The 19312-nt window shown below is 40.1% G+C and overlaps 1 long non-coding RNA gene across 1 annotated transcript; it reads left to right on the forward strand.

Moving 5' to 3' along the window:
* Nucleotides 1-837: 837 nt before the first annotated feature.
* On the forward strand, nt 838-18921 carry LOC117026157 (uncharacterized). The gene is made up of 3 exons (XR_004423712.1): nt 838-1107; nt 15726-15841; nt 18463-18921. It is a non-coding gene; the product is annotated as an uncharacterized LOC117026157 (long non-coding RNA).
* The last annotated feature ends 391 nt before the right edge of the window (nt 18922-19312 follow it).

Consider the following 19312-nt stretch of genomic DNA (forward strand, 5'->3'; position numbering starts at 1 on the left):
ACACACACAGTCCCAGCACTGCTTCCCTTCCTGGTCCTTCAAACATGATTCCATCCCGCCTTGAGCCTCCCAACTCCTACGTTGCTTCCTGATACCTTTTGTCCTTTGGATTCAATGCTTCACTTGATAGTCTCAGGAATGTTCTTGGCTCCTCTTTACTGAGATCCTTGACAGTCACCTCGCCACATTGCTTCTGTTCCTCTCTGATAAATTCCTCTCCCAGGTGGGGAAGGCCAAGAACCCTGCCCCAGCTGCCCCTGCTCCCCACTATCCATAAGGAGAAGACAGGGTACGAGGAAGCAATGGTCAGGGTGGGTAGTTAGGCTCCTCACAGCAATTCTCAGTGAGACGCTAAGATCCTTTAAGCGGCAAGGATGCCAAGGCACAGCCTACAGAGAGAGCCATGGCTGGAAGCCAGGGATCCAATTAGACATCAGGGTCAGAGACAAGGCAACTCTGTGAATTTTGGGAAATGGCTTCCTTTTTGACTAGGGTTAGTTTAGAGATCAGACACGGCTAAACCTGTGGGTCAGGCATCTGCAAAGCCTATCGTTGAAAACGCAGGGAAAAGCAGCGGCTCACAAATATTGTTCCATTTGCTTTAGGTACAGTGGGGTCCTCTGTGCCCCTCTTCATTCGCCTGCCCTTGCCACGGTAAGGATGGGACTCTCTGTCCCATACTGCTTTATCCCTCCTCACCCTCCCCTACATGGGAAGTGAGGTTTTTTTGGTTTGTTTTTAGCAAAATAGCCTATCAAATTATGCCACACCAACTGGCTAGTGTTAACAAGAGAGTAGTTTGTTCTGTAGGTGTCCCATTCGGGAGAGTTTGAGACTCCAGGACAGAAGACACTTGCTCCTTAACCACAAAGCAGGTTATTCTCTCTTCTCTGTTTATACAAGACATTCCTTTGCCACAATGGGATCCAGAGGCAAGAGAAGCAGGAAAGGAGCAGGAAGGGAGACTGAGGGAGAGGAACTCCTGGCAGAGGACGTGGTGTCAGACTGAAAGACAAAGAAGCTGTGAAGAAATGTTTGTGCTGGCGGATGGAATTTGGATCCTTCTGGATTCTTCCCGTTGGTTGACTGAGCTTTCTGAACTTTACTGTGAGTTAAAAGCAGCTTTAATTTTTTTCATTTATGAGTGAGTTCTTTAAAAAAGTCTTAGCTTTCCTCTTTCTAACCTCTTCTCTCTTTATCTTCCTCTTTCCTCTTATCTAACCTCCTAGGGTTACCTCCTACTCTCAGATAGGAAAGTTTACAGGTCTCCTATAGCACTTAGAGTATTTAATGAGTACTTAACAGCACTTAGAATACTTAATGAGTAATGAGAATACTTGATGATTTCTTCCACATATAATCCAAATGTTTTGATTTTCCCCAGCTGGTGATGACAACTCAGTTCAGTCCCATTGATGTAGGATTCAGCGATTGTACCTTATCGGAAGTTCCAATATAGGTTGACTGAACCCCAGGTTATAACCCCAGAGGCCAAGCTTCTGCAGAGCCTAGAACTGAAAAAGCAATTGACTTACAACCACTTTCTCTCCAGGACAAATACATGCCACCCAGTGCCTGAGTAAGAACCTGAGGCCATGGAGAGCCTCTATCTAATGCTCAGGACACACAGACGTCTCTAGCGTCAGGCTACTGGCTGAGTCTTACTTACCATGCAGATACCTTCTTTGCTTATGCTGAATTACTTTCCAAGGGCACTGTTGTTCTCCTGGTCTTGTGGCTGCTCCACCCTCCACCCTTGGGCCAGGTGTTCAGCACAGCAGGACATCGGATGCCTGTGCACTGTATTTGCCTGAACTCCCCAACCCCTCAGACCATGTGTGAATGAGTAGGAGCACTGTATGTGGTAGAAGCAGCCCAGGACGCCACCTGACTAACCCTTATTAGAAGAAGCAACTTAGAATCACCCTATTATATAGATATTTGCATTTTTAGTTTGAGTTTCTGTTGTAATGGCCTGCTTCGCTCCTTAGTACAAGAATAAAAAACACACCGGAGATTATGTTTTTGGGTAGAAGCACTTGAAATCATGTCCCAGTCCCGTGGAGAATTTTCTATTAGTGCAACTCTTTTCTCTTGGCTTCCTTTCCCTTTCAGATTCTGGCTTGCCAGACCACAGAGGGCCATGGCCAGCTTCAAGTTCCTTGTTTTCTCTGCCTCAAGTCCAGCTGAGAGAAAAGGATCTTGCATACTGAGTGCATATTCCATTTTCCCACTCAGAAACAGAGCCAAAACCTAGCAGCAGCAGGCAGTCGATTTATTCTAACATGTGATTCATGTAACTTGAGATGTTGAAAAAATTCTGATCACTGCACCGAAGTGAATACAGTCAGCAAATCTCGTGGTCACCCGACATGTGTAATTTAGATGAGTGGATTAGTCAACCTGGGACTAGGCACCTTCATGCATGAATGTGGGGGTGGGTTGCCAAGATACCCTCAAGAATGTCCTATATGCCTATTGAAGCAGGAATCCAAAATTAGAAAAATGCAAATCGCTGTGGTATATTCGTGCCGTGGAAGGATGGGCCCTTGCCAATTCAGCAGGCTCCTCTCTAAAGCCCAAGGCTGCAACTTCCATGAAGTTAGGAAGCTGAGGGGCCAACTGCTGATTAGAAGAGGAAAAATGATTCCAATTATACGGAGTTACTGTAAGAATAGTAGCTCTGTAGTCAAGAAGCATTACATCTGCAAGTATTTCATTGGCTCGAACCTACTCGAAACAATAGCATTTTATTCTTTCTCTCTTTAACTCCTAAACTCACGGAACATGAGCAGCCACCTGGAGAGGATAGTCTCAGATTCCCAAGTGAATGTAAAACTCTGTTTCACCCCATCCCTAAACATACATGCAGGACAGTTCCATTTGGGATTCTGCCTACTCTTCTTTAATTCTTCTGCTAAAACTTTCAAGTACATGCAGCAGGATCTGCTCTACCCAGAACTCCAGGATTAAACTTAAAAATGTCTTCTAAGAAATGCTTTGATATCCTTTTAAGTCATTGATTGGATAGATTTGATATAAAAAATCATCACAATTCTGTGGTGTTTTTGTTTGGCAGGAGAATTCTATTTCGCTATTATGAATCCTGGGTATCAGCCGGTATTCCCTCTTATTGTCTCTCTCCTTCATCCCACATCCATGAACGAGGAACTTTTACACAGACCACGGTGTTGTGCAATCAATTCCACTCCTTTTCTGTGGAGGTGTTTTCTATGGAGGGCAGTTAACACCATCATTCAGGGTCCTCTACAAAACAAGTTGGAGAAATAAAAGGGATAAAAGAAAAGTGATTCATGTCAGAAAACTATCTTCAAAATACAATCTTTTTAGAAAGAAAAGTGGCCTTGTGGTCAAACTCTGTTCTGTAGAAGTTTAGAATTTCAGAGTTCTTCATCCCATATTCCATGTAAAGGCCTTACAATGAATGCCCATGAGAAAAGTCCTTGATAATTATTTTGCTTGCATGACTGCCTTAGAAATTGTGACTACAATAAATATCAGCAAATTTCTTGCCGGGAAGTGACTAATCAATTATTTTATAAATTACAAAGCTCACGTATGGAGATATTCGTGCAATTTACTTATTGTAAGTTACTTACTTATTTGTGTTGTTTCCATTTTATTATGCAATGTAGTGCCAAGACTGACCAATAATAGAAGGTACCTCTCCTTCCCTTGACAGCAATTATTGAGATTGATTCAATAAACTCTTAGTGGAATTCTACTAGCGTGAAACACTGTGCTAGGATCTAAAGAATCAAAGATATAAAAAGTCATGTTCCTTGTCCACTAAAAGCTAACAGTTTGGAGGCACATGCATGCAGATGATTTTCAGTCATGTGGCAAATGCAGCTCTAGATGGACACCATGGCCTGTGGGACTCTTAGCTGGCCAGCATGAGTCAGGCAAGACTTCAGGACCCACGTGGTAAATATTTTTGTCTGTTCATTTTTTGGGGAAAGCTTTTGTAAATCACAAAAATAATCGATGTCCAATTGAACAGTGTAGAAATGTGTAAAGAAAAAGTGAAATGAGGTAAGTCTTACAGAGTAAGTGACTGTGGGAGTCCTCCCAATCCAGGGTGGATTTGGGGTGGGAGAGATCTGAATGTGTTTATAGGCTGAGGGGAAGAAGTCAGGGGAAAGAAGAGAGAGGGAGGTGGAGAAGGAGATGGAGATGGAGAGGGAGAGGGAGAGGGAGAAGGATAGGGATAGGGAGAGGGAGAAGGAGAGAAGATATCGGAGAGGGAATAAATCATGGGTCAAGGCCTAGGAGAGCAGGGGGCTGGGGTTAGGAGGACAGGTGACAGGTTGGCCTTGAGCAAGTGCAGGATCAACTCTGTAGGATCAATCCCTCTGAGGCTGGAGGGAAGGGTGACTGTGGCTGTCAGTGAATTGTGTGTGTGTGTGTGTGTGTGTGTGTGTGTGTGTTGTGTATATGAGCATACACAGGGTAGCAAATTAACGTAGGTTACTTCTGATTATCATACTGTCTGTTATGGACTGAATGTTTGTGTCCTCCCAAACGGATGTTGAAATCCTAATCCCCGTGTGATGTATCAGGAGGTGGGGCTTTTGGGAGGTGATTAGGTCATGAGGGTAAAGCCCTCATGAATGGATTAATGCCCTTCTAAGAAGGGACAAGAGAGAGCTTGCTTCTTTGTCTCTGCTCACCTCCATGTGAGGCTACGAGGAGAAAATGTCCCCCTGCAAACCAGGAAGCAGGCTCTCACCAGATAGTGGATCTGCTGGTACCTTGATCTTGGACGTTCTAGCCTCCAGAACTGTGAGAAATACGTGTTTGTTGCTTAAGCCACTCACTCATCCTATGGTAATTTGTTATAGCCACACTATCTAACGAAGGCACTATTCAATATTGCTGCAACAAATGCCTATCAGGTGCCTACTATTTAACAAGCACTGTTCTAGGCACTGGGGAGAAGCAATAAACAAATTATCTGAAGTGTGCAGTGTGGAAATAGGGGACCCGGTAAGGGCTGTAGCACCCTCATTGATGAGGTTGTAGCACTGGCTGGACAAGACTTGGCATCTCGTGTTCTTCAGTATACACTGATTTGATGTGAAATCCAACTGGGAATATTTTACCCTTGGTCATTTGGACAGGAGTGATTCTAGTGGATACCATTTGGGATGCTTGTCCAGGTCATGACCTCTCTTTCTAAAGACTGCCCTCACCCACACGTGTGGATAGACCAAGAAGACATATTTGTATTATGTCGACCTTGACCATTCCCCTGGCATAGTCACTTCAAACAGGAATGGACACCTGGCTGATGCTGAATCACTCAGTTTTTTTCTTTTTTCCCTGAGAATTTGGAATTGGTCCTGAGAGAGCTACTCTGTTTCTGCAATTGCTTTAATTAAAGATACATAAATTGAGGAACTGTGAGTGTGGCCATGCTTGGCTCTGTGTGTAGAGGAGTATCATTGAAAAGCAATCTAGGAAAAAAAAAGAATTAATTATGACAGGAGTGCAGAGAGAGATAGATGAAAGGCCATCTAGAGAGGGAGAGGGAAAAAGAGAAGGAGAGGCAGAGGAAGAGGATGTATTTGGATTTTTAAAGCTTTTCCGTGTGGAAGTTTTAGACTGTATCTCTGGACTGTATATCCAGGTAGACATTTTTACTAGTATTTCAGAGCAAGCTAAGGCAATGGAAGGTAATTGTCAAACACATTGTTTATGCATTAAAGGGGTCTAGTTCTGGTGTTTAGCTCAACATTGTCTAGGTTACAGGAAGTCTGTTAAGGATGATCCCAATTAGGTTTAGCTTGAAATATGTAATTAAAACTTGAGCATGTGATGAAGTCCATTATCATTTTCATAAATTTAATTATAAACACATATTTTGTAGAATAAAGTTTTTGCAACTTCCTCCATCTTTTCAAAAACAAAAAAAAAATCAACTGATCAACTAGCTAATAAATCATTCTTGTTTGCAGTTTATTTTTAATTTTTATTTATTTATTTTATAGTTTCAGGTGTCTTGTTTGCAGTTTAAGTTTTTTGGGAGAAACTGTAGTGTTGAAAGCGACAGTGGGCATATTTATAACTGTTAGTCCCTGATATGTGGGAAGCATTAAACTTTCAGAGAGTCTTACAGCTCTTTTTTTCTTTTGGTAAAAATTAAATATAATTTTAGATTTTTCTAATGGCCCATTAAGAGTGCATTTTTCATTTTACTGATGATCAGCTGGTCAACTAGAGAGAACAATTATTCTTTTTAAAAACTCTGAGTCAAAAAAATCATACATATTTCAGGAATATCTATAAATTTTATAACTCCACTTTGGTAGTATTCATATCATTAACAAATTTCAAAGACAGAAAAGATGCTTTGCAAGTGGAATTTTAGGGTCAGTGGAAAAGCTGGGTCTAAGAATTAACTTTCCCCTTTTATGTCAAGGTTTTATTCCAGCATTATTTATTCCTTCAACCTTAAGAAATGAAAGTGGAATTTAGTCTAATTTAAAATAGTTGGTATTATAAGAAAGTACAAACATACATAAAAGGAGGATGACTAGTAATGAATCCTTACGTATCCATCACCTAACAGTGGTTCGTATTTTGCCATATTTGATTTACCAATCTTCTTTTCTGATGAAATATTCTAAAGTAAATTTCAAACATTGTGACTTCACCCTCAGATACTTCAATATACATCTTTATATGTGTAAGGCATTTTAAAAAATGATCACTATGCTTTTATGGCACTCAAAATAATTCCTTCATTTCATTTAATAATATGCTGTCCATGTTCAATTCTCCCCAATTGTCATCTCAATTTTTTAGTTGTTTTGTTCAAATATGGATTCCAGAAGTGTCCACATGTTGTGTTTGCTTGTATGGCTTTTAAATCTTTAAACTGAGAGCAATTCTCCCACCTTTTTCATTCATACCACTGACTTAAAGAGACTGGTTATCCTGTAGAATGGTCCACTTTCTGGATGGGTCTGATGTCTTCCTTATTATGTCTTTGGGTTTGTTCCTTTGTCTCTTATATTTCTTTTAATTCTAAAAGCTTTAATATGTTTGGGTAGAATATTTTGGGTTTTGCTTCATACTGCATTACATCAAGAGCCAAAAAAACAAAAAACAAAAACAAACAAAAAAACCTGTGCATTTCACGTTTAGTGCTGCTAAGATTGACCAACGAGTTCAGCTGGTGACAGGCAGAACTTCCCATTATAACGTTGTAGTTTTCCTCTTATAACTAGAGTAATTTGCTCCCCCAAATTTAGTTCTTCATCTGTCCTTCACTCTTAGCATCCATTGATGTTTGTTGCCTGAATCAATTATTACATTAAGTGTTACAAAATGATGATTTTATAATTCTATCTTTCCTTTATTATGTGTTAATTGGAATTCTTCTTAAAAAAAGAGAGAAAACTTTATTAACTAGCACTAGTTGGTTACTCTGAAATATATTTCATGTAATGAAGACAAAACAGAGGCTTAAGTCTTTCCTTTAATTGTGAATTTTCAGTAATAGTCCATTATTTTTAAGTATTGGCCACTGAAATTGCTTAAATAATTGTAGAAGGGATATCATTAAGAGAATGGCAAAATCCTTAATCCCTCGGCTAGAATGCTATCTGTCAAGAATGAACTTCTTATGAAGACTATGTCTCTATGTGCTAATAGATAAGAGAGCCATTTTTAGGTACCTGTAGAGAATGGACTGTTCATTCTGAAAAGTTTTGAAGGTAAAGTTCTATTCTTTTACCTTTATGCCCACAGATTTTTTCCTCTTCACTTTCAATCACAAAACTTAAAAAAAAAATCAATTAATGCTATTCATAGTGTATACAATACCTTTATAAAAAGGAGAGACATAGCAGCTAAGGAGGAGTAGTGGGGGTGTGGAATGAAGATCCTTCGACATTTTCTGGGTCTTGAATGGTTCTGTTTAAAGGGTGTTCTCTAAGCAATGGGCCATGGGGCATTCCATTATTTCAAATATTTTACTTTGAAAGAGAGTATAAATTAGAATGTTTTTTTTAATCATTAAGTGTAATAGCAATGTTAGATAACTAAATAGTCTTCCCTAGTTATTTACACTTCTGTTGGCATCTGCAGAGCTTTGAGCTTGGCATGTCCTCTTATAGACGTTCTTTTTTACTATATAGTAGGGATTGGACAGTTTCTGTGATTCCAAGAGTTGAGATTTCATAACGAATCTTCTTGAGGCAAAGGGCTTTTTGTGTTCCAGGATATTTGCCAGGAAGTTTATCTGTCTCCACACATTTTGTTGCAATTGCTTTCTTAGCAGGTGACAGGTGTGACCTCTCATGAAACCCTGCCATTTATCAAATTTATTAAAGAGCTCCATGAGTATCTTATCAGTAGGATTGTAGCAAACTTCAAACATGTCTAGTGGCAAGGAGTATTATTTGCATCCGACACAATGGCTCAACTTGTTGCATGACCATGTAGCCCCTGCCCTCCATATCATGCTCTAAGAAGCTTGGGAGGAAAGCATGTGGTGGCCTCTTCCTGAGTGTAGGGATACAATAAAATTGTAGATAAGGTACATGTGTTCAGTCTGGAAAGGTATCCCTTTTCCCTTGAGCAGTCATGGCAGAAGTTATATTCTGTGGAATCAGGGCAGAATACCGACAGGGAGGCAAAGGGCATCCTTCTCTTTTTCACTTTTTGCAAATTTGATAGTCACATTACACTCTCAGCTGTGGTATTACCGTATTTTGCCATATGTAATGAGCACTTTTTGCTCAAATTTGTGAGGGAAAAATAAGGATGCGCATTATACATGGGTAGTACTAATTCCGTGTCTACATAAATGTTTTAAATGTTTTTATTTTTGCTTATGAGTTAAATGTGTAACTCTAGAAATCAATAGTGGTACCCATATGCAAAATAACACCCTCAAATATAATAATTGGTTTTGTTGAACTTACAACGAACTTGCAACGATGAAGAGTTCTTGACCTTCTATGATGCGTAAATATCATAAATGTGTTCCCGGTACATAAAATTTCTGGTACCTTGTATCTGTTCTTGTGTTCTGTAATTATTTGTTACATAAAATTTCTTGTACCATAATATGTTAAAAAATAAAAGCTAAAATTCCTTTATAATACAAAAAAACAAGTACCTAAATGTAAACAAATAAAAATTTGAATGAAAAGATTAATATGAAAGATTTTTTTCCTTGAAAGTTTGGGCCAAAAATGTGGGTGCGTGTTATACACGGGAGCATATTATACACAGTAAAGTATGGTAATATTCATTTTTTTAAGCAGAAAAAAGACATCTTGGTGATCTTATAGATTTTTAAGAGCACTTAAGTGTTGTAATCTTCATGGCAATATGAATAAAAATAGTATTTTGTTGTATTAATATAGTATATATCCTGGTGTAGCGTGGCTCCCAGTGTGAGCCTACGCCATACGCAGGAATGGGATCGGAAACGTCCAGGAGTTCCTGGAGCATTTAGTACATACGAAATCAATGTTGGCTTTTCTCCTTTCTCCATTATTATTATTGACTGGTGGGGTGGGCTGGCCAAGAGTTGATAGGCACAAGATTTGCTTGGGCTTAAATTCTGGCTCTGGTATTTCCTGGCTGCATGGCTTCAAGTAAGTTTTGTAATCTTTCCATGCCTCAGTTACCTCTTCTGTGAAATAGAGATAATAATAGTATTTCTGTCATAGGGTTGTGCTGATGATTAACTGATTAACAATATGTAACACCCTTAGAAGAGTTCTGGCAATATTTCACCCACAATGCATATTAACTGATGTGACCAGGTTTTTCTCAGTGGTTGTGTGAAGAACTGGGGCCAGAAGGGAGGAGATCGGGAAATTGGCACCCAGACTGACTCATGCCTGACCCTTAAGGAGGTGGATGCCACAGGCAGATGTCACAGGAGTAATTTTCTTCTGGGGGCCTGATGACAAAGTATAGCACAAAGGGGAGGGGCAACCCCCTAATGTTACAGGATCAAGGAGGGGCTTTAGTGCCTTGAAAACTACAGAGAACATGGTGGTGCTGGTGGGCGTCTGGGAACCTGCAGGCCATTGCTGACGACAGTGGTGCTGCTGGCGGGTAGGGGTGGCACCTGGCAAGAAGGGGCTTGGGTGGGGCCCTTGGGACAGGGTGACTCGGATGCCAACGTGCAGCTTTGCAAACAGCACAGCCTTGACACTAACAGCTGAGCAGAGCATGGGCAAAGAAAATAGTGGTGACCATGTGTGACAGCGAGCACGTGTCCCTGAGCACTAAAGAGACACCATCTGGAGACTTCCAGAAGTAACTGGGGCAGGGGAGGTTCAGATGTCTAAGGAAAGGGCCAGAGCCTGTGAAGCAGAAGCACCGCTCCACTGTGGTTTTTCACTTGTGAACTTCACTCACTCACTCACTCACCCACTCACCTCTTTAATAAGGCCTGGTCTATATATAGGAGCCACACAGGGTGCTGGGCAAACTCAGAAGAGTAACTGGGGTTTGCTGGCTTTAGCAGGGGAGGAAGACATGTTGTAGGGAAACCTGATCAATTATTTAAAACCATCAAACCCAGAACCTCAAAGCTTGGTAATAGGAGCAATATAACCACACGGGGTGCATGGATGAACTTCAGAAGGTCTAGTCGTGTTTCACGAAGGATGTTCTGAAATGCATGCCTTTACTCACTCATTTAGCAAGTAGTCACTGAATGCCTGTTGTGTGCCACACACTTTTAGGAGTCAACTGTGTTTCAGATACAATGCTTGCCTTTCCGGCCCTCATGGTCTATAGGAAATACGATTAATAAACAATTAAAATAAAGGGTGATAGTCCTGGGTCATAGGATATGCCTATGTTCAGCATTAAGAGAAGCTACTAAACAGTTTTCCTAAGTAGTTGTACAAAGTTACACTGTCACCAGCTGTGTATAAGTTTTCCCATTGCTCCACCTCCTTGACCACACTTAATATTTTCTGTCTTTTTCATTTTTCCCACTCTGGGGTGTGTGTAGTGGTATGGTATTATGGTTTTAATTCATATTTCTCTAATGACAATGAAATTGAGCATATCTTCATATGCTCGTTTGTATCTTGGATTTTTTTTAAATTAAAGTTTATTGGGGTGACAATTATTAGTAAAGTTATGTAAAGGTACAATTCTGTAATACATCATCTATCTATCATGTTGTATATTCACCACCCAGAATATACCCAGAGTCAGTTCTTTTTCCATCACCATCTATTTGATCCCCTTTACCTTCATCTATCACCCCCACCCCCTTACCCTCTGGTAACCACTACACTATAGTCTGTGTATATGAGTTTTTGTTTCTTCATTTGTTTGTCTTGTTCTTTTGTTGTTCTCAGTTTTATTACCACACATCAGTGAAATCATATGGTTCTCAACTTTTTCTGTTTGACTTATTTCACTTAGCATAATAATCTCAAGATCCATCCATGTTGTCGCAAATGGTACTATTTCATCTTTCCTTATGGCAGAATAGTATTCCATTGTGTTCATATACTACAACTTCTTTATCCATTCATCTATCGAAGGATGCTTTGGTTGTTTCCATGTCTTGGCCACCATAAATAAAGCTGCAATGATCATTGGAGCACACGTATCATTATGGATAAATGTTTTCAGATTTTTGGGGTAGATCCCCATGAGAGGGATTGCTGGATCATATGGTAATTCTATTCTTAATTTTTTGAGGAACCTCCACACTGCCTTCCATAGCGGCTGCACCAGTCTGCATTCCTACCAACAGTGTATGAGGGTTCCTTTTTCTTCAAAGCCTCTCCAACACTTGTTACTATTTGTCTTGCTGATGACAGCCATTCTAACTGGGGAGAGGTGATATCTCATTGTGGTTTTTATTTGCATTTTTCTGATGATTAGTGATGTTGAACATTTTTTCATATGTCTATTGGCCCTTTTATGTCTTCTTTGGAGAAATGTCTATTCAGGTCCTCTGCCCATTTTTAAATTGGATTGTTTGTTTTTTTGTTGTTGTTGAGTTGTATGAGTTCCTTATATATTTTGGATATTAGCCCCTTATCAAAGGCGTCGTTTGCAAAAATTTTCTCCCATTCAGTTGGTTGCCTCTTTATTTTGTTGATGGTTTCTTTTGCTGTGCAGAAGGTTTTTAGTTTGCTAAAGTTCCATTGATTTATTTTAGCTTTTACTTCACTTGTCTTTGAAGTCAAATTCATAAAATGCTCTTTGAACCCAAGGTCCATAAATTTAGTACCTATGTTTTCTTCTATGCATTTTATTGTTTCAGGTCTTATGTTTAGGTCTTTGATCCATTTTGAGTCAATTTAGGTAAACGGTGACAGAAAAGAATGACCAGTTTAATTCTTTTGTACATGGCTTTCCAATTCTCCCAGCACCATTTATTGAGGAGGCTGCCTTTTCTCTGTTGTATGTTTTTGGCTTCCTTGTCGAAAATTATCTGTCCATATTTATGTGGGTTTATTTCTGGGTTCTCAATTCAATTCCATTGGTCTGTGTGTCTGTTTTTCTGCCAAAACCATACTGTTTTTATTATTGTTGCCCTATAGCACAAGCTGAAGTCAGGGAGCGTGATACCTCCAGCATTGTTCATTTTTCTTAGGATTGCTTTGGCTATTCGGGGTCTTTTGTGGCTCCATACAAATCTGATGATTTTTTGTTCTATTTTTTTTTTTTTTAAATGCCATTGGGATTTTGATGGGATTGCGTTAAATCTGTATATTGTTTTGGGTAATATGGCCATTTTATCTATGCTGATTCTTCCAATCCATGAAGACGGAATGTCTTTCCACTTCTTTGTGTCTTCTTCAATTTCTTCTAAAATCTTATAGTTTTCATCATATAGGTCTTTCACATCCTTGGTTAAGTTTACTCCTAGGTATTTTATTCTTTTTGTTGCAATTGTAAAAGGAATTTTTTAAAATTTCTTTTTCTGAGATTTCATTGTTAGTATATAGGAATTCAATGGACTTTTGTACATTGATTTTGTAGCCATCAATTTTACTATATTCGTTTATTGTTTCTAATAGCTTTTTGGTGAAGTCTTTAGGGTTTTCTATATATAGCATCATGTCATCTGCAAAAAGTGACAATTTAACTTCTTCATTCCCAATTTGGATGCCTTTTATTTCTTTCTCTTGCCTGATTGTTCTGGCTAGGACTTCCAATATTATGTTGAAAAGCAGAGGTGATAGGGGACAGACCTGTCGTGTTCCTGACCATAGAGCAAAGGGCTTCAGTTTTTCACCATTAATTATAATATTAGCTGAGGGTTTGTCATATGTGGCCTTTATTATGTTGAGGTATTTTCATTCTATACCCATATTATGAGGTGTTTTAATCATAAATGGATCTTGTCAAACGCCTTTTATGCATCTATTGATATAATCATATAATTTTTGTCCTTTATTTTATTTATGTGATGTATCACATTGATGGATTTGCATATGTTGAACCATCCTTGTGCCCCTGGGATGAACCCCACTTGATCGTGATGTACAATCTTTTTAATGCATTGTTGCATTCGATTTGCTAGAATTTTGTTTAGGATTTTTGCATCTGTATTCATCAGAGATATTGGTCTGTAATTTTCTTTTTTTTGTGTGTTATCCTTACCAGATTTTGGTATCAGGGATTTTTTTTTAAATGATGTGCATTTTCCACTACAAAAACCCTGAAGTGGTCGTTGGCCTGGAATATTGAGTTAATCAGTGAAGAAAAGAAGCCAGTAAGGTTAGAGCAGAGTGAGGGATAGAGAGCACAGCAGGAGAGTAGGCCAGAGAAGAAATGGGAGGATCACGTGGTCTAGTTAGCTATGTGTGACTGTGGCTTATACTCTAGGTGGAGAGCTTTGGGCACAGGGTGGGGTGATCTGACTTATGAGCTCTGCCAATTACGTTCGTAAACTCACCCTAGAAAAAGTACTACATATCTCATTGCTGAATATCACTACAGTCACATTTGCAGTACTCCCCTTGGGAAGCTATGTCCTGACACCAGCGCATAGTCCACCCTTCAAAGCAGTGTTGGAACTCTTTTTCTAGAATGGCCATCAGAACTGTCGTCATATTAATGATGTCCTGAATGTCATCAAAATGTCTTCCTTTCAATATTTTCTTTATCTTCGGGTAAAGAAAGAAGTCATTGGGGGCCAGATCAGGAGAGTAGGGAGGGTGTTCCAATACAGTAATTTGTTTACTGGCTAAAATCTCCCTCATAGACGGTGCTGTGTGAGGTGGTGCATTGTCGTGATGCAAGAGCCATGAATTGTTGGCAAACAGTTCAGGTTATCTAACTTTTTCACACAGCCTTTTCAGTACTTTCAAATAGTAAACTTGGCTAACTGTCCAGTTGGTACAAATTTGTAATTAATAATACCTCTGATATCAAAAATGGTTAACAACATCATTTTGACTCTTGATTTGGACTGACAGAACTTTTTTGGTTGTGGAGAATTGGCTGACTTCCAAACAAAGCACTTTGACACTTTTGTTTCAGGGTTGTATTGGTACACCCATGTTTCATCACCCATGACAACATGGCCCAAAACATCATCTTGCCTCTCCAAAAGGTCTTGGCAAACTTCGACTCTTCTTTGCTTTTTTTCATTGATGAACTCCTTTAGGACCGTTTTCTTTCTTTCTTTCTTTCTTTCTTTCTTTCTTTCTTTCTTTCTTTCTTTCTTTCTTTCTTTCTTTCTTTCTTTCTTTCTTTCTTTCTTTCTTTCTTTCTTCTTTTTTCTTTCTTTTCTCTCTCTCTCTCTCTTAAAAATTTTTTGTTGGGGAATGTTGGGGAACAGTGTATTTCTCCAGGGCCTATCACTTCCAAGTCATTGCCCTTCAATCTAGTTGTGGAGGGTGCAGCTCAGCTCCAAGTGCAGTCCCCATTTTCGATCTTAGTTGCAGGAGGCGCAGCCCACCATCCCATGTGGGAATTGAACCAGCAACCTTGTTGTTGAGAGCTTGTGCTCTAACCAACTGAGCCATCCGCCCACCCCTCCAGAAGGTCAGCGGCAGCTTGTTGTCCTCAATCTGGTTGTGGAGGGTGCAGCTCACCGGCTCACGTGGGAATCGAACTGGCAACCCTGTTGTTCAGAGCTCGTACTCTAACCAATGGAGCCATCCAGCCGCCCCTGGGACCATTTTTGTACCACCTTTTTCTTGTCAAGATTTTCAGTTAAGATTTCCTAACTGTTTGTTTATTGATGTTTACTTGGTCTGCTATGCTTCTCAAAGTCAGCCAATGATTTCGACGCACAATTCTACGAATTTTTGCAATGTTTACGTCAGTTCTGCTCATTATAGGCCACCCTGACTTCTTTTATTCAGTGACACATTCTCTCCCTTCAGAAAAACGTTTACTCCATTTGTACACTGCTGTTTTTTTCATGACATTATCCTCATTAATAATGGACTAACATGTCCCTGATTTCACTTTCACTCTTGCCAAGTTTAACAAGAAATTTAAGGTTTATTCGTTGTTCTAATTTAAGATCAGACATTCTTGCGACGGCACACAAAAACACACAACAACAATGAACACCATTCAGCAGGATACCATCACACATCAACATGAACACAGCTGTGAGACACTGACATACCAAGGTTATGAAACCTTACCAGGCTGTTTGTACAGGGCTGCCAGTATGAGCACACGGTGGCAAGTTTGCGAACTTAATTGTCAGACCATGTATCTTTTAACAGGATTGCTGTGAAGTGGAATAATGGCCCTCAAAGATGTCCAGTGACCTAGTCTGCAGAACGTGTGACTGCATTGTATTACATGGCAAAGGGGAATTAAGGTTGCGGATGGAGTTAAGGTTGGTAATCAAGTGACCTTGAATGGGAAGATTATCCTGGATTATCTGGATGAGCCCAATGTAATCCCATGGGTCCTTATAGGTAACAGAAGGAGACAGGTGAGGGAGAATAAGAGAGCGGCAGTGTGAGAAGAACCTAGCTCAATATTGCTGGCTTTTAAGATGGAGGAGACAGCTATGAGCCAAAGAATGCAGGGGGTAGGGATGGGGTGGGATGGGCTCTAGAAAATGGAATAGGCAATGCAGGTTCTTCCTTAGAGCCTTCAGAAGGAGCACAGCCCTGCTGACACCTTGACTTTAGACCAAGGAGATCCATTTTGGCATGCGAACTCCAGAACTATAGGATAATAAATTTGTGTTGTTTTAAGTCTATAAGTTTGTGGTAATTTGTTACAGCAGCTATAAGAAGCTAATGTAATCATTATGGCTGCTGTGCTGAGCATAGACTCCAGCAGGTGGGCAAAGAAAGAGGAAAGAGAACAATTAAGAGCCATAGTGATAATTCAGGCAAGAGGAGATGGCTGCTTGGATCAGGGAGAATACAGTTAAAAGATATACCTTATAAGGCAGGAAACAAACAAATAAAGCTACAAAAATAAAACTTTTTAAAGCCTCTACTGTGTGCCAGGCTGTATGTTCAGCATTTGACTTGTTTTATTTTGTTTTTTTCATTTAATCCTCACAATAATCCCGCGAGGTAGGTATATTACTGTCTATACGTCATACATGAAGATAGGTGAGGTTGAGTCACCTCCTAAAGTACACAAAGGGGCAGCTGAGATTCAAACCCAGGCTTTAAGATGCCAACTCTCTCTTGCTTTCCTTTTTGTTCTTCCCAAGTCCTTAACTAAATTATGTTTGAATGTTTTCATTTAGGTGGTCTCAGCTCTGCTTTGGAGCATTCCCGAAAAGGTGGGCTGGAGGTAAAGCAAGAATTTCGAGAACTGTTCTAGAGGCAGGCAGTCCTCAGCACATAAGAATTAGGGCTATGGACTCTGAGGATCCTCCCTCCATCGTCATCCCCACAGAGTCTGGGCTTGATTGAACTAAGGAAGCCTCTGGGTTCCCTGACAGGCATAAACTACTAGTTAGAATACAAGACAACAGTTGCTGTAATCGAAGCTAGTGCGAAGAACTAACCCAGGAATTTTTTTTCTGTCAGAGATGTTATAGGACTACTTGAAGTACCTGATTACGAGAGGATAAATAGTGAGACAGGCTTTGTCCCTCTACTTTTCTGTGATGGTGTGAAAATTGCTTAATTAAGTCTATTCATAGAGACTGATGCTGAGGGCCCCTTTGGAGTCACAGTGGTCCGTGGTCCATTCATTCCTTCCACCCAGCAGCAGATCTGTAGGTTTGCACAGATGTTAGAACTGGCTGCTCAGCTCAGGGGAAGTGGAGATGTGTGGGCAAGTGTGGCTCTGAGGGAGAGAGCCTGTGTGGACCCTTCCTGGCCATAGTCAGCTGCAGTTGCCCTCACACCTTTGTTGTCCCTGCAGCTGGTCTAAAAGATTGCTTGGGAAGGTTCAGCTGGTTGGGCCTTTGCCCCTTGTTTCTGAGCCCACATGCCAGTGAGACCTGTTGGCACTTTGTAGAGTACTCTAGGCTTTACCCATTGGTGGATAACATGGTGATTTTGCAATCCACCAAACGTCTAGTTCAGGAGTGAGCCTTGTTCAGTCCCTAATTTTTCTAGTGTCATTTTCACAGCAGGGGGTAGATAACCGGGCTCCTTCCAGAGTAAGAGCATTTTCAGCCATTCCTTAGTTGTTTTTGTTTCTAAAAATGTCTCTTAAACAGTCAAACTCCCAGTGGTATTTCCTGAATGGAAGTTCACTTTTTTCACTGCGCCTGTAGTGAACACTAACTAGCACTGGGGTAGGCCCTTCTCAGAGCAAGTTTTATTTAATTCTCACAACAATTCTGGCACAGGTAGCTATAACTGCTATTCCCATTGTATGGATGCTAGAACTGACGTCCAGGTAAATTACATCATTTGCTCAAGATCAGCAGTGACCTTGGTTGGCGGGAAAGGTGTCAGTCTTCTAAATCATACCACTGATTTTATTACAGAAAAAGCAAGGCTTTCTCCCGGGCACTGGTGTCATTGGACTGTGGTGTCGAATTTCACAGGAGAAATGCTTTCTTCCCTAGTGGTTAACAGGCACAGAAAGTCCGCTCTCCTTACTCCCTGCTATAGACACCCTGAAGTAGAGAACAGGGAAAGGACAGAAAGGAGTAGGAGAAGGAAGGACATTTGCATCTAAAGGAACCAGGGTCTGTAAGGAAAGGGATTCAGCAGTCTTCTGAGCTGTGAGTGGCGGGCAGGACTTCGACCCAATAAGGGAGACTTGAGAGGACACCAAGTGGTGAACACATCGCCTCTACATCTCATTTTCTCATTCACAAAATTAAGTAATTACATCCTGGGGGAGAAAAAGCCGCACCATTGAATATACAGTATGCGGTGATGTCACCCCAGGTAGCAGATTGAGTTTAACAAGCCATATGGGTTGTAATGGTCTAAGTATGATTAATTCATAATGTTTGCTCATTTTATGTTTTATATTATGGGTTGTTATTATTTTATTTAATTACAGCGTAAGTCCTTTTTTTAGGAGTGGTCAAGAATGCTTATGGATTTTGATATCCTTCAAATAATAACAAATAAGATCCCAATATTTCCAGACTTTATCTGGGACTGGTTTCTATTGGTGAAAGTTCTGCAAAAGAGCAAAGTGAACTTGGAGCAGATGGTGCATCCGTCCGTTGCAGAAATCCACTTGCAGCCTGAGGAAAACTTTATACAGAAGGTGGACATAATGGCTTTCTGCTCAGTTTGTTGTAAATTCTAAATGGGTGATTGAAGGCTGTAATGATCACTGCTGTTGAATGCCTTTGGGCTTCAACATCTGGCAAATGCCTATACTAGCTGACAGCTGTTAGCCTTGGTATGGGCGTGTGCTGCCCAGAGCTTTTGTTTCAAGTAGGCTGGAGATGATGCTCCAAGCAAGTATCACCAATTCATGTATCAAGACAACACCCCCCCCACCGCCAAAAAAAACAACACCTTTATTTTCAGGATTAACTTCACCATGGTACATTTAGTAAAAACAGAACCTTTTGCATATTGTTATGGAAATGTTGCCGACTTGTATGTTCAAAACTCAAGATTTTTATGATATTTTTAGTACAAGAATTGAAATTAATATTCTAAACCCTGTTTAGCTTCTGTCGGAGAGAAATCCAAGTTGCTAACAAACACAAGATAAACTTAGGAAAATTGGCTTATGTCCTGAGGTCAGGTTCAAACTGGATCAGTAAAACTATTACAATAAAAAAGGGAACAGCTTGCTTTCTGGAGGAAACAGATTGAAGGTAACATTGAAAAGTATGGTACTTTGCACTGGAATAAGCAGTTTGTCTATATTTCAAAGTATAGAATTTGACAAATAATAGTATAGGCAA

This window comes from Rhinolophus ferrumequinum, chromosome 8, assembly GCF_004115265.2.
Source record: "Rhinolophus ferrumequinum isolate MPI-CBG mRhiFer1 chromosome 8, mRhiFer1_v1.p, whole genome shotgun sequence".
NCBI lineage: Eukaryota > Metazoa > Chordata > Mammalia > Chiroptera > Rhinolophidae > Rhinolophus > Rhinolophus ferrumequinum.